We start from the raw sequence: 15,215 nt of genomic DNA, 5'->3' as shown, positions 1-15,215 counted from the left end.
AGATATAAGTCACATTTTTTTCTTTTTCAATAGTTAACATAAACTTTTCAATATATTTTCGTGGTTAAAGGAAAAAATAGGTTTATTATATAATTCATAACAAGGGAACTTTCATTAGCAAAACAATACTAATAGTTTCCTTTCAGCTCTTGTTATTTTGTCATTTATAATACTTCACACAATATATAAACATCATACAGTTGGACAAACATACCTAATAAGATGCATTATTTTTCATATTGTCATTTATTTATTAGCACAACTAAGAAAAGAAAAATATTTTCTTATTTTTTATGTTTTCTCTTACGTATATCTTTATCTTATACTTGAGAAATATTCACCCAATTTTTGCTTCAGAAAGTAACTTTTTCCTTCACTGAATTCTTGTTCAGTGCTTTCTTTCTTCTTGGTCTTTTAAATATTCAACTGCACGTTCTTCTTGATTACAAGGTTTCTGAGGATGAATTGTGATGCTCATCTAAGACTATCTAAGACATATACTAAGTATTACCATTGAAAGAAACCATGGAGTGTATGTTTCTTTGCAAAAATTATTTCTTTAATGTATAATGCATTTACTTCATCTAACTTCTTTCATATTTATATTTGCCTTTGATTGTCCAAGAATAAAAATTATATATGGTCTTGGCTTTTGGGAATGTATCCTACTCTCTAGAATTTTGTATTTTGTATTTTATTAATTTATACAGTTACAGACACATTTCAGTCATTCCTTTTTAAATTAACTGTTAGTGTCAAGGAGATGTAAAGAGGGATTACAGTTAACTTCCCCTTTCTCTACCCCCCCTAAAGTTATAAAGTTCATTTCAAATATATTTTCTTGTTAATATGGATTTTGCATTGCTTCAACCTTTGTCCTTTTTCTCACAATTTTGTTGTTTGCCTTTCCTTCCACAATTCAAATAAATGTATGTAAAAAACACAGGGTACTGAAATTAAATACAGTGACAGCAGGGGATAAACCAAAAAAAGAGAATAAAAAAGATTACACATTATATTAAAAGCACAAACAACTAAGAAAAATCTTCTGTTGCCATATCTGACAGTTTATTTCACTTAACATAGTCTTACATGGTCGCAAGTACATAACTATTAAGTTATTGTAATGCTCTTCTATCTTAGACATATACTAATAATTAACATTGAGGGAAACCATAGAGTGTATGTGTTTTCTGCGTTACCTCACATAATATATTTTATAAGTCTTCCTATTTCCTTATGAATGTGGTAATGTTATTCTGATGGCAGCATAGAATTCCATTGTGAATATGCACATTTTCTTGACTATCCATCTGTTTAGGGGCTTCTGGATTGATTACATATTTTAACTATGATAAATAATGCTGCAATGTACATGGTTGTACTCCAAGTTTTAGTATGGCCTTGTTTGTGGAAATTTGTATAAATGCCCAAAGGTGGAATAAGAGAGCTCTGTGCTTAATCTTTTTAGGAAACTCCATGCTGCTTTCTAGACTGATTGAACACATTTACACTCTCACCAACAATGTAGTAATATACTCTTCTTACCACATACCCACCAGCATCTGTCATTATTAGATTTATTGGTAATGGCCATACTAATTGTGGTGAGGTGTAATGTTGCTTTGATTTGCATTTCTTTAATGGCCAGAAATATTAAGCATTTCCTTGGGTGTTTATTGGCCATTCTCATTTCCTCTTCAGAGAAGTCTTTAGCTCACTTTTTTTTTTGGTGGGGGGCTTGTGGGGCTTGAACTCCGGCTTTGGCACTGTCCCTGAGCTCTTCAGCTCAAGGTTACTGCCCTACTGCTGGGCCTGGGTGCTGTCCCTGAGCTCTTCAGCTCCAGGCTACCACCCTGCCCTTGAACCACAGGCCCACTTCCCATTTTCTAGTGACCAGTTGGTGATAAGAGTCTCACGGCTGTGTAGGCTTTGTATTGCCTTGGCTGGTTTTGAACCATGATCCTCAGATTTCATCCTCCTGAGTAGCTAGGATTACAAACATGATCCACCATGCCTGGCTTTCAGTCATTTTTTAGTGGGATGTTTAGGCCAACAATGACAAGAAGTAGGCTGAAATCAAGAAAGCAACTCCTTTTATAACAGCCTCAAAAATATATAAGAATTAACCAAGGAAGTGAAGGATCTCTATGATGAAAACTTGAAAAACCTGAATAAGGAAATGACTGCAGATTTAAGGAAGTGGAAAAGCCTCCCACGCTCCTGGTTAGGCAAGAATAACATTGTGAAAATGGCTATATTGTCAAAGGCTATGTCCAAATTCAATGCTATACTTTTCAATAACCTAACATCATTCTTTAATGAAATACAAGAAATTAAAAATGCATATGGAATAATAAAAGATCCCAAATACCAAAACAATCCATCGCAGAAAGAACAGTACTGGAAAAATATCAATACCAATTTTCAAACTTTATTACAAAGTTGTAGTTCTAAAAAGAGCTTATGACTGGCACAAGAACAGGTATGAAAACCAATGGACTAGAACTGAATACCCAGAAAGGAACACTTATACCTATGGCCACCTAATCTTTGATAAGAGAGCCAAAATAGGGTAATGTTGGCAGACTTGGTTAAACATCTGTAGAAAATTATCATCTTGCACCAGAATCAATTACAAATAGACCAAAGACCTTGAGCTATTACAGAAAGAAAGAGGAAAAACACTAAGGCTCCTTGGTATAGTTCAAAACTTCCTTAACAAAGACCCAGAAACACAACAGATCAAAGAATGATTGGACAAATGGGATTGCATTAAATTGAAGAGTTGGGCTGGGAATGTGGCTTAATGGTAGAGTGCTTGCCTAGCATGTTTGTAGCCACAGGTTTAATCCTTCAGTATCACATGAAAAAAAAGGCCAAACATGGTGCTGTGGTTCAAGTGGTAGAGCTCTAGCTTTGAGCATAGAGAGGCTCATGGACAGTTCCAAGGCTCAGGGGCAGTCCCAGGACTGTTAAAAACTAAAAATAAAAAGAAACTGCAGTTTCTGGATAACAAAGGTATCAAGATAAATAGGAAGCCCTCAGATTGGGGAAATATCTTAACTAGCTGTACAACAGACAAAGGCCTTCTATCTAAAATACACTTAGATTTCAAAATCTTAAATGCCTTCAAATCTTCATTATTGTTTCAAGAATTTTTCCTTCTCCTCAATTCCTCTATTTTTCTTTTCTTTCCCCCATCCATCGCTCCTTTTCTTCTTTCTTTCCTCTATTTTATAGATCTTTCCTTCCTTCCTTTCAGTTTTCACTTCCTAATGCAATGTCAGCAAACATCCTTATTCATTTTTTTTCAGATGTATATAAAGCATTTTGACCATGTTCACTCCACTCCATTCTCTCCATTTGCTATCCCCGCTCCCACTAATACAATGAGGGAAAAAAAACTTAAAAAAAATGAAAGTAAAGCTGAGAAAAATGCTGAAACATATCACGTACTAGTGCATAGTAGAGATGAGGAAAGTAAGAGTAAAATAGGTGTCATATGATTGAAATACACCATACATATACATATATGCATTTGTTAAATGCCATCTGAGAATTGTGTTACCTTGTATATCGTATACCTGCTTATTTGTTTATTTGAAATAGGGAAAGGAAGGGGGAAAACCATATGATTGGGAGGATTGGGGGAAGGGAAAGGGGGCAAAAACTGAGAAGGGATATTAATGTTTGGGAAGTAATGTACCCACTACCTGACAAATGTAACTGTAACCTCTCTATACATTACCCTGACAATACAATAAAAAGAATAATTTATGAATACTCAAAAGTGAATAACAGTATTGTAAAAAAATGAAGTCCTTCAAAGATAAGAATACTAGTTAGGTGATGGGGAATAGAAAGGAGTAAAGAAAGTGAATATGATCAAAGTAATTCACATACCATTGGGAAAAATGGAGCAAACAAACTTATTAAGAGTGACCTGGAAATTAGAAAGGTAGAATAAGAAAAGTGCAGAGTAAGTTTGAACATAGTACATTGTATTTGTATATGGACATATTAAAGTGAAAATGGATTCAGCACTTAATTGATGCTAATTAAATTTGGAAAAATAGAAAAACATGGAAGAAGCACTAGAATTTGCACTAACATGTTCTCACCGTTTTATACATGTTTATTCTCTGAAAAGGATTACTTGAAGTAAGATTTATGAGATAGAAAATATTACTTCAATATGAGTTTATACAACTTATACCTTTCTAATCTCAGTAAGCAATCGTGTGTGTTTGTGTGTGTGTGTGTGTGTGTGTAATTTGATCCTTAAGGATTAGAACCATGAATATATTTTTCATGGTATGTAAAATTATGTTCACTGTTTATCTTCATGTTGTCCTTTTTACCATTTATGCATAACATGTAATTTTTTTTCTCAATAGTTGTAGATTACTCAACCCATCATAGGAACTTCATTAAAGACATCATTAATAATGATGTAGTAGTTAAATGTAGGGTAAAGAAAATATGACATAGTTCTATGACTAAAATTTAAAATTTAGTGATTACTTTTCTCACTGTACTGGCCCATGTAAATCCAAAAATTTCACAATTATTTCTCCATAATTTGGGTTTTCTTCTCCCATTATAGTAGAGGGGAGGGAAACCACTACTACTAACTTTGCTTAATTACTAGAGTTGCACTGATTTCCTTCTCACAGGTTCAAAAGTAGTGGTCAGACTTTAACAGCACTCCGTTAAACTAAGTTTTATTTAACTAGATTATCCAAAAAGCAAACTTTGTTAAGAAAAATAGAGGATTCTGACTTGTTAATAAAGTACAGCTTGTTCCATCCATCTGCCAAAAACATAATGATATTTTTTCTATATATATTATATACTTATTTATATATAAATATATAATTGTATAACATTTTATTGCATTATATTATGTATTATATAATATTTTATTATATACCATGTACTATATATTACATATATTAACAATACATATTAACAATATATGTAATATATTTTATTTATAATATAATGTACACAATTATATATTATAAAACTTCTGCTAGAGGTAAAATTTACAAAATTTAAAATTTATGGGTTCAATCTATTACAGGGCTCTCTGTGTTTTTGAGTTCTGATTTGTCTAAAACACAAATAATTTAAGACTTGCATTTCAAGTTTTTAGCTCAAGTTTGAGCTCATGGCCTGAGCATTGTCCTTGGACTATCTCAAGGCTAGAGCCCTATCACTTGAGCCTCAAAACCACTTCCAGATTTTTCTATGTATGTGGTGTCCAGGAAACTAATCTGGATCCTCGTGTATGCTAGGCAAGCACTATACCACTAGAACAAACTCTTGTCCCAAGTTTTTCTACTTAATTTGTTTAGCTACTATTTAAGATTTCTTATATTCCATTCTTTTTGGTCAGTTCTGGAGTCAATAGTTTTTCTTGTGCCTAACTTCTCTGATGAATCCTAGAAGAGTTGTTTAATTTTAGGAGTAGAGATATAACCCAGTGTTGGAACACTCTTCTATTATGAAAGGAGTGCTGAATTTGGTGCCTTGGAACAAAAGAAGATTCCAATTATTATGAAGTTTTTATTTTTTTCCATAAATAAATATTTAGTGAGACAAGATTTTTTTATAAGAGTGCTCCACGTTGTTGAAAAGGTAATTGTACAAAGAAGAGTAATAGCTGGAGATCTAAAAAGCATAATGTTTATCTTCGCATTCACATATAGTTTGTCTCTCAATACAGATCAAGTATTATACAAACAACAATGTCAGAGCTGAAAAATAAGCTATGTGTGGTGAAATACAAAGCTAGAGGGATTGGGGGAAAATCTATTTGACTGTTTCTGGATGTGTATTTGTATTCATTATCATAGAGATTCCAAGTGCAAAATCACATGCCAAATATATGCATACATCACAGCACAGCTGAATGAAAATAACGAGGAATTCTCTGTCAGGTACTTTGCATATAAATGTTCTGCAGTCCATAGCAACTGCTTTGAAATAAACCTGAACAGAAAGTGAAAGAAATAACAAAAGTATGTGCATTTTTATTTCCAAATACTTTGTACAAAAAAAATTCTATTGGTCATGTTACAGAAGAAATTTTTTTCTGAATAGTAGATTCTTTAATTCATAAGATAGTCTATAAATATTTTAAGGAAAATCAGAGTGATAAGAGATCATCAAACACGTTTTACTTAAGTATTTCCTATTTCCTTTGAGGAGTAGGAATTATTTTATCTGATACCGGAAGATGAGAAAGAATGATTTTTATCTTAAATACATATAAAGATTATCTATATTCCCTACCCGACAACATAATCATGGTAGACTCAGGTTCCTCTTCACGGAGATTCATTAACACGTGATTCTAACACTTATTGGAGATAAAACAGCGATTATAGCTAAAGTCCATATCTTATTTACCTTATTAATCCCACTGATAGTCTATGGCAAGCTCTCCCTAAGCTCTCCCACACATCTATGACTATAAGACTTTATTATTTTGAAGTTTTTAATTTTTCACTTGTTCGTGGAATACTAAAAGTATCTTCTATCCTTTAAATGTATTGCTGACATTGAGAGAAGGTTGCTTACATATTTTTAAGGAAAGAACTACTAAAGTATATTTAGTTCACTGTTTGTTCCATCATAAATTGGACATTTTTGTGTGATTATTTTATGTCCTTAATGCTATCTATTTTGTTTCAGGAGATGCCTATTTTCCCTTAGAAATAATCTCAGAGCAGGGTGCTCGTGGCATACCCCTGGATTCCTAGATGCTTGAGAGGCTGAGATGCTAAGATCACAGTCCAAACCAGCCTGGGAAGGAAAGCCTGTGAAACTATCTCCAATTAAACATCAGAAAACTAGAAGTGGTGCTGTGGGTCAAAGTAGTAGAGCACCGGGCTTGAACAAAAATACTCAGGGACAGTACCCAGGCCCTGAATTAAAAAAAAAATTATTCTCCATTCACAATGTACTTTACATCCCATGTGTCCTTCTTTTACTATAAGCTCTAATCTAACTAGTAATTGTACAGCTCCTGTATTCGGGGTTTTTTTCTTATTTTTATAATTTTTATTGTGATTAATGGTATTTTTTCTCTTACTAATACACATGAAACAATATTCTTCTTGTCACATTGTGAAATATTTCAAGGTCCCAAAATCTTTGTTTTTCACTATGTAACTAAAGTTTCCATAAAGAATTCCTGGAGATGAAAACTAAAAATTGATCCTAGCCTTTTGTTATACACAAACATTAATGCAAAATAGATCAAAGACCTCAATATCAGATCTGAAACCTTGAAACTGTTACATGGTAGATTATGAGAGACACTGGAACTCATAGGCACAGGCAAAAATTTCCTGAACTGTGTACTGGGTAACAACAGATTGGAGAGAGACTTGACAAATAGGACTACCTAAAAATAAAAAGTTTCTGCACAGATAAAAGCATAGATACTAAAGTGGAAAGATAGCCAACCAACTGGAAAAAGATATTTACCAAAAATACATCAGACAAATGCTTATTATCCAGTATCTATAGGGAACTCAAGAAACTAATCCCCCCCAAACCCAGCAAACCAAGCACTAAATGGGCAAAGGAACTAAAGAGAGTCTTATCAAAAAGAGGTTAAAATGGCAGAAAACCATATTAGAAAATGCTCATCATCCATGATCATAAAAGGAAATGCAAATAATAACAACCATAAGATACCACCTTAGCCCAATTAGAATGGCTAAGATTCTGAACTCAGACAATGACAAATTCTGGTGGGGCTGGGGAGAAAGAGGAACCCTGCTGCACTGCTGGTGAGTTTGTAAACTAGTTTAGCCACTCTTGAATGCAGTTTGGAAGTTTCTTAAAGAACTGAAAATAGACCTTCTCTACAATACCGCCATACCCCTCGTGGACATCTATCCTGAGCATCATAACCCAGGATATGATAAGGACACCTGCTCAATCATGTTCATCTCTTCACTATTCACAGTTGCCAAGTAATGGAAACAATCCAGATGCCCCACTGCAGATGAATGGATACAAAAAATGTGGTATATATATACAATGGTATTCTACATAGGCAATAGACAAGACAAAATAATGGCATTCACTGGGAAGTGGATGAAATTAGAGTGAATCATGTTGAGTAAGTCAAGACCAAAGGAACAAAAGGTGCATGCTATCCTCAATCTGTGGATATTAAATCCAAATAGTACAACGGTGATGACTCGATATTTGGGTACCCAAGATTATGGACATGGTCTTGGAGATATAAACATAACTACATAGACATAAAATATATGATTGGCTACATACTTATAGGACATTATGTTTTATTACATATACTAATTTGTATCTATGACATACAAAACCTCAGATTAATTTTATTTATGTTCTATAATCTACGTGCCAGTGATTGCACATGGAGATTCCCTTCTTAGGTGCTTATTTGTTGAACATGACATTTGAAATATGATGTAAAAATCAATGTTAACAAATTCTTTAATTAAAAAATAAAATAAAAAAGAATTTCTGCAAGTACTTTTCAGAGGAAAACAAAGAAAAAGAACTTTTAGAGATAGCAGTAAAGAAAGGCAGTTTTACTACAATTTTAATTGGGCCCCAAATTTACCTTTACTCTTGCTTACCAGGTATGATCTTACAATCCTGAAAATAAATTTCCTCTCTTGCCTAAGTGAGTTGAGATTGAATCTGTTTCATGTTATCATAATGACTGAAACATTTTCTCATTGAAATTTTCTCAAAAGTTATGTATTGGTAATTTTGCTTCTAAATAATGTATATATCGTTAATGTAGCAATTGCTAAACTTTAAGTTTTTTATATTTCTTAAATAAATCAAAGTATCAATAATATTTATTTTCTGTCAAAGTCACTAAATGCATAGTTAGTGAACCAGATAGGTGACTGTTTAAAAATCACTTTTCTTTTATTTTGATATAATTCAGAAGAAGAGCAATTTCTCTTTCGTATTTGTGAGTGCTTGGATTACAAGACAAAGTTTTGGCAGGTTTTGGAGTCTGTAGTACTGTATGCTCTAGAGAAGAGAAAGGTTTTGCATATTCAATTAACAGAAGAAAGAGTACCATTAATGTTAGCCCTTTAAACAGACGTATTTTATCTAATTTTCTTAAAGCCTCAGTTGTCATAGCCTAAATATGATCTCTTAGTCCCAATATACCATCATAATTCCACTGAAAATTAAGTTTCCAGTACATGAGTTGTGGGAGATAAAAATACTTAAATTAGGAGCCATGAGTTTGTCCTAGTGGTAGAGTGCTTGCCCAGCATGCACTCTAGGTTCAATTCCTCAGTACCACATATATAGTAAATCCAGAAGTAGTTATGTGGCTCCAATGAGTACAAGCCTTGAGGAAAGCCCAAAGACAGTGCTCAGGTCCTGAGTTCAAGCCCAGGACTGGCAGCGAAAACCCTTAAATTATAGCAAACTTTATCACCATTCTGATTCCAAATAATTCTTGTCTGAAATATTTCCTTTGAAGTAGTTGTGATATCATTTATTTATTGAAAATTTGGTTATTCTCTGAAATATTTGATTACATATGCCAGTACTTTGAAAAAGTTCATGTTTCTACAAAAAGTTGAAAGCAAATGCTATTTTCCTCTATTAGCTTAACTTTTAAATTTATTTTAATTAGATTATATATAAATTTAGATTATATTAGATTAGATTAAATTAGATTAGAATATATATAAAATTAGATTATATATAAAATGCATTTATATCCTGTCCCTTGATCTCCCCCATCTTTTGCAATCCAAAATATCCTATGATAATCTCTAAATATTTTGTCTTATTACTATAATACAATTAAATCAAACATATTTTGAATAGAAAATATATGACTTATTGTATGTTGCAATAAAATTATATGATTATGAATATTTTAGTTATCTTCTTGCCTCTAATGTTGAGGCAGGATAAGAAAATGAAAATGTAATTTTTAGTAATGATCAAAAAGTTCTTATTTAGTCATTGAATCCAGGAAGTAAACTGAAAATGCATATAAGCTTCCTCCCTGCCCTTCCTTCCTTTTCATATTAAATCACAAGAACAGATTTGAGAATAGTAACCTAAATATGCTGTCTCCTTTTAATAGTAAATACCTCATGCCTAATAATAATTACTCAATTAGCTGAAATCTGAAGATTTCCGGTTGCTGATGGGAATATTCAATCCCACAAATTTGAATGTCTACCCTGTTACCTATTGCAGGTAACAGTTTCCTGAATTCCTCCAAATAAGCCATACCTGGCTGAGCCAGGACCTGCTCATTGGGTTTGCACAACAGTCTCCAGGAACCAGGCCTGCATAAATTACATAATGCTGAAACTACAACGCCTGAGGAAACAAATTCTTGAAATTTTTGTTTCCAATAAGTGAGAAAGCAAAACAACAAAGAAAAAAAACTAGAACTGGAGGTGAGTTCAAGTGGTAGAGCTCAGGGTATTGAGCAAAATGCCAAAGGACAGCAGAACGAGTAACCTTGAGTTTAAGCTGATAGATACATTCATAGCACTATAAATCCTGAAAAGTCAGAGAGGAGGAAAGTGAAGGAAAGGTTGTAAGGGAATTTAATACATTATAGGAATTTGCTCCAATCATCCTGTATGTGTAGGAATTTCATAATGAAATGTATCTGTACAATTAGTTTATGCTAATAAGGTTCTTTAAAACAAAGAAAATATAATATCTAGAGTTTTAATTAAGTCCTCCTTAGATAAATATCAAAATTAATTGAATAAATATAAAGCAAAGAAGGTGCTTCTTTTGAGCTCAAAGAAATGAAATTAAAATGCAACAAATCAAAGTGTTAGGAAAGTGAGTAATGAAAAGTATTGAGATAAAAAAAGAATAGAAAACCATTTCATCAGACCAAATCAACATTAATGGAGAGTTGAAGAGAGACACCGTGGTGAACAGAGGAGTCAAGAGACCTGAGATAGATAAAGAATAAAAGAAATTACTAGAAAAATTAGAAAATATTTTGTTGTTAATAAAATAAATATATCACATGCTAAAACTAAATTTTTCATGTTGTTTGAAATTTGATTATGTTTTTGAATGATATTAACAATTAAATTAGCAAACTCATATAAGCAAAAAGTGCTTTATAATGTATGCTTTAGCCAATAGATGAAGAAAGATGAAACACATACACACACACACACACACACATTCACACACACACGCACATACACAGGCACATACACATAACTGCCATTCCACAGAAGAAGTGAATGCCCAGGAAGAGTGCTTTTGTACTTTATTTACAGTTTTATTAGTCGCTTTGGGTTCCCTGGATAGCTGGCATTCAGCCTTGAACCAGACTGTGAGATTTCCTATTTCATGCCGCCCGTTATAAAAGGCAGATTTCACATTTTCCAATTTTCATTGTCACATCAGTGTTTTCCTATAGTAAATTCTTTTCAGTATAAACACGCATTCAGCTTTTTCTCTTGCTCTGAAGAACTCTGACTAATGTAGATGCATTACGCAGAGAAAACAGTACAAAGCAGAAACTATATGGCTGAAAATATTATGCGCTATTAATACAGTTAGAAGCAAAATATTAGCTGGGCACCAGCAGCTGACACCTGTAATTCTAGCTACTCAGGAGGATGAGACCTGAGGATTGTGGATCAAATCCAGATCCCTCACAAGTATCTGAGACTCATCTCCCCAACTAACTACCAGAAAACTGGAAGTGGCACTGTGGCTTCAAGTGGTAGTGTACTAGACTTGAGCTCAAGAGCTAGAGGACAGTGCCCAAGCCCAGAGTTCTAGCCCCATGACCGGCAAAAAATAAAATAAAATAAATGAAGAAAATAGCAAAATATTTTGAGTGTATCTGATATTTCATATAAGTAGACCATCTATATCTATCTATCTATCTATCTATCTATCTATCTATATATATATATATATATATATATATATATATATATATGTGTGTGTGTGTGTGTGTCCAGTACTTTGATTACTATACAGGAGATACAAGATATGGCCTTTTCAACTCTTTCTTACACTCTACTTACAAAGTAGAATAACGATTATTATATTTTAGTGTCACAAAGACCATGACAGAAGATTTTGATTTTCCAAGATAGTATTTCTTGAGGAAGAAAGCAGTGCTTTTGTACCTTAAAAATGGATGAACTGTTCTTATTATAAATTAGAAGAAAATGTGGAGATACTGACTGTCTCAGCTTTTCCATGTATGATTCTCCAGGTTTTAACACTACGTTTTATTCCTGACTACCACCATATGTTCTCTACTAGACTATTTGGAATTCTATCTTTCAAGAATCTGTTGATATATGATTTATTAGTGAAAATTACTTTTTTACTTTTATTTTTTTGCCAGTCCTGGTGCTTGAATTCAGGGCCTGGGCATTGTCTTTGGACACATTTTGCTCAAGGCTAGAGCTCTGACACTTGAGCCACAGCATCATTTCTGTCTTTTTCTGTGTATGTGGCACTGAGGAATTGAACCCAGAGCTTTATGCTTGCTGGATGAGAACTCTACCACTAGGCTATGCTCCTGGCCCCCAAAATTCTTCTTTTCTCTACACTGTACAGACTATTATTATTTTATTCATAGTTTAAAGAAAAATACATGTGTTTGTGGAAAAAAATCTTTCATTTGTCTCTAAAACATGACAAGTGAATAACATAGGATTGGGAATTTTATGTCATATTTTCTTCAAAGTCTGGTGTTACTAATACCAAATTCTTCATATCTCCAGTATATATGTATATACACATATACAAATGTATATATTCATATATTTTATATTCAAATAACAAAGCCTTATTCTTTCTTTTTTTCTTTCAGTTTTCAGGATAATGTATAGAGGAGTTACAATTAAATTCGCTAGGTAGTAGATGCATAACTTCTCACACACTGATACCCCTTCTCATGTTTGTGTCCCCACTTTCTTCCCCCTCCCCCTACCAATCATTTTGCTTTCCCCCTTCCTTTTCCTATTTCAAATAAAGAAATAAATGTATATAAAATACACGAGGTAACAAAGTCAGATACAATAGCAACATGAGATTAACTAACCCTCAGGGCAAATAAAGAGAAGAGAAATAACATATTACATTAAGAACAACAATCACAAAAGATAAAGGTCTTGTTTCCATATCCTAGGGTTCCTTTCATTTAGTCTCAACCTATATGACCTTATGTACCTAGAGTTTGAGCTATTGTAATCCTCTGCTAGAAGAGTCTTAGATGTATACTAATTATTACAAATGAGGGAAACCATTCAGCCAATGTTTCTTTCGGTCTGGCTTACTTCACCTAACGTAAGTTTTTCCACGTGTTTCCATTTCCTTATGGATGGGGCAATGTCATTGTTTCTGATGGCAGCATAGAATTCAATTGTGTATAAGTACCACATCTTCTTGATCCAGTCATTTACTGAGGGGCATCTGGGTTGGTTTCATATCTTCAAAAACCTTGTTTTCAATGAAAATGAAAAAGGTGAAGTGTGAATAGTGATGTAGTGAAATTATTATTAGAAAAAATAAATTTCTTACTTTATCTGACCTGACATATTGTATACACATTTATTTGTGTTTTTGAAAATAGTAAGGTAAGAGGAAAACAAGATGAGGGGCAGGGGTTGGAGGAGGGAAAGTGGGAGAAAAACATGGGAAGGGGTTACAATGTTCAAGAAGTAATGTACCCACTACTTGATGAAAGTAACTGTATCCCCTCTTTATATAACCCCAGCAATAAAATTTATAAAAAACATGACTTCTTAAAAGAAGTTCTATTGGTTACTGGAAATATTTCAGTTCCAAAACATGGTAAGGTAGTGTCTAGAAAAGAGATTGTTTTATTTTACCTTTCTTTTCTTAGTAACAAGAATGAGAATAGGATCTGGCTTCTAAATGTATTATCTTACTTTTGTTCAATTCAAACAACTATCAAAAACTTTTTTTAACAAACATTTGATAAATACCTGACCAAGGAAATAAATGTATGCCATGCATACATTGTCTAAATGACAGACTCATTTGTAGGGCTATAAGTTTCCTATATTGAAAGAATAGCACAGGTGGAAGAAGTACAATGAAATCTTGTATCAGACTAGCATGTTCAAGCTAGTCACATATAGGTTTGTTTTGGGAATCAGTTGTCCCACATTTTCAACCTCATTATGATTTGTGATCATTAAAAATCATTTTATTCCAGTTTCATGTCACAATCATTTAAGAAAATTATATATCACAATTAGCAAAATAAATAGAGAGTCTTTGTTCTTTCTGGAAGTAGTGCCTTAATCTATAATGAGGAGCCTGGTCTTATTCTTATACTGTAGCAGCAAGATTAAGTGATGAGCCTTCGGGCACTTACCCTGAGAGGAAATCAGTGTCAAGAATAAGCCCGAACAATTATTCTCCTTCTGTTTAAAGCAAAATTCAAAAGAATCTTTTGGATGGAAATGGAAGAATAGAAATATTTGAGTTGATAGCCAAAAGAGAAAGGAATTTAATCTAAATATTAATGAATACATATTTCATTGTATGTCTAGAGAAGTCATACCGCTCTTTTAATTCTGGGAGATTTATAAAGAGTAATGTATATAATTAAAAGTACTTAAAATCAGATTTTTTGATATCCTTTGAAGTTTGCTGAGGAGTGAAATGCTACTTCATTTCCAATACACATTATTCATAATTTTATCATCTTCTACAGTGTGCTTATAATTAAGGAGATGTAGTGTTTAATTAGCAATGTTTTCTTATTACAAATTTTGGTGGTTAACTCTATGTATACCATGAGATATAGATACATACATTTATGAATCTGAATATTTTTATCTTGGCAGATAAAAAGTTCAAATTCATTAGAAGAAGCTGGGTTGTTTTACTTCAATGTTTACTTGGCACTTTACTACCACAAAAATTTACTAGTTAATTCAGATATTTATAGCTCAGAACAATTTATCTTACTAGAAAAGTCATTAAAAATATAATTAACAGATCTGAGCAGACAGAGCTTCTCAGTGGCACAGACCCGCCCACTCCAGAAAGAGCCACAGGGAGCCTGCGCAAGCTCAAAGCCGTCACCTGGCCATGCACGGACCTGCCAGCTTCACGGAATCAGAAAACCCAGCAATTTGTGACTACCTCTGAGAAGAAATTTTCATTTCTGC

This window comes from Megascapheus bottae, chromosome X (assembly GCF_031878675.1).
Source record: "Megascapheus bottae isolate mThoBot1 chromosome X, mThoBot2.hap1, whole genome shotgun sequence".
NCBI lineage: Eukaryota > Metazoa > Chordata > Mammalia > Rodentia > Geomyidae > Megascapheus > Megascapheus bottae.
The sequence above is the reverse complement of the archived record's forward strand: the minus strand, read 5'-3'. Positions refer to the sequence as shown.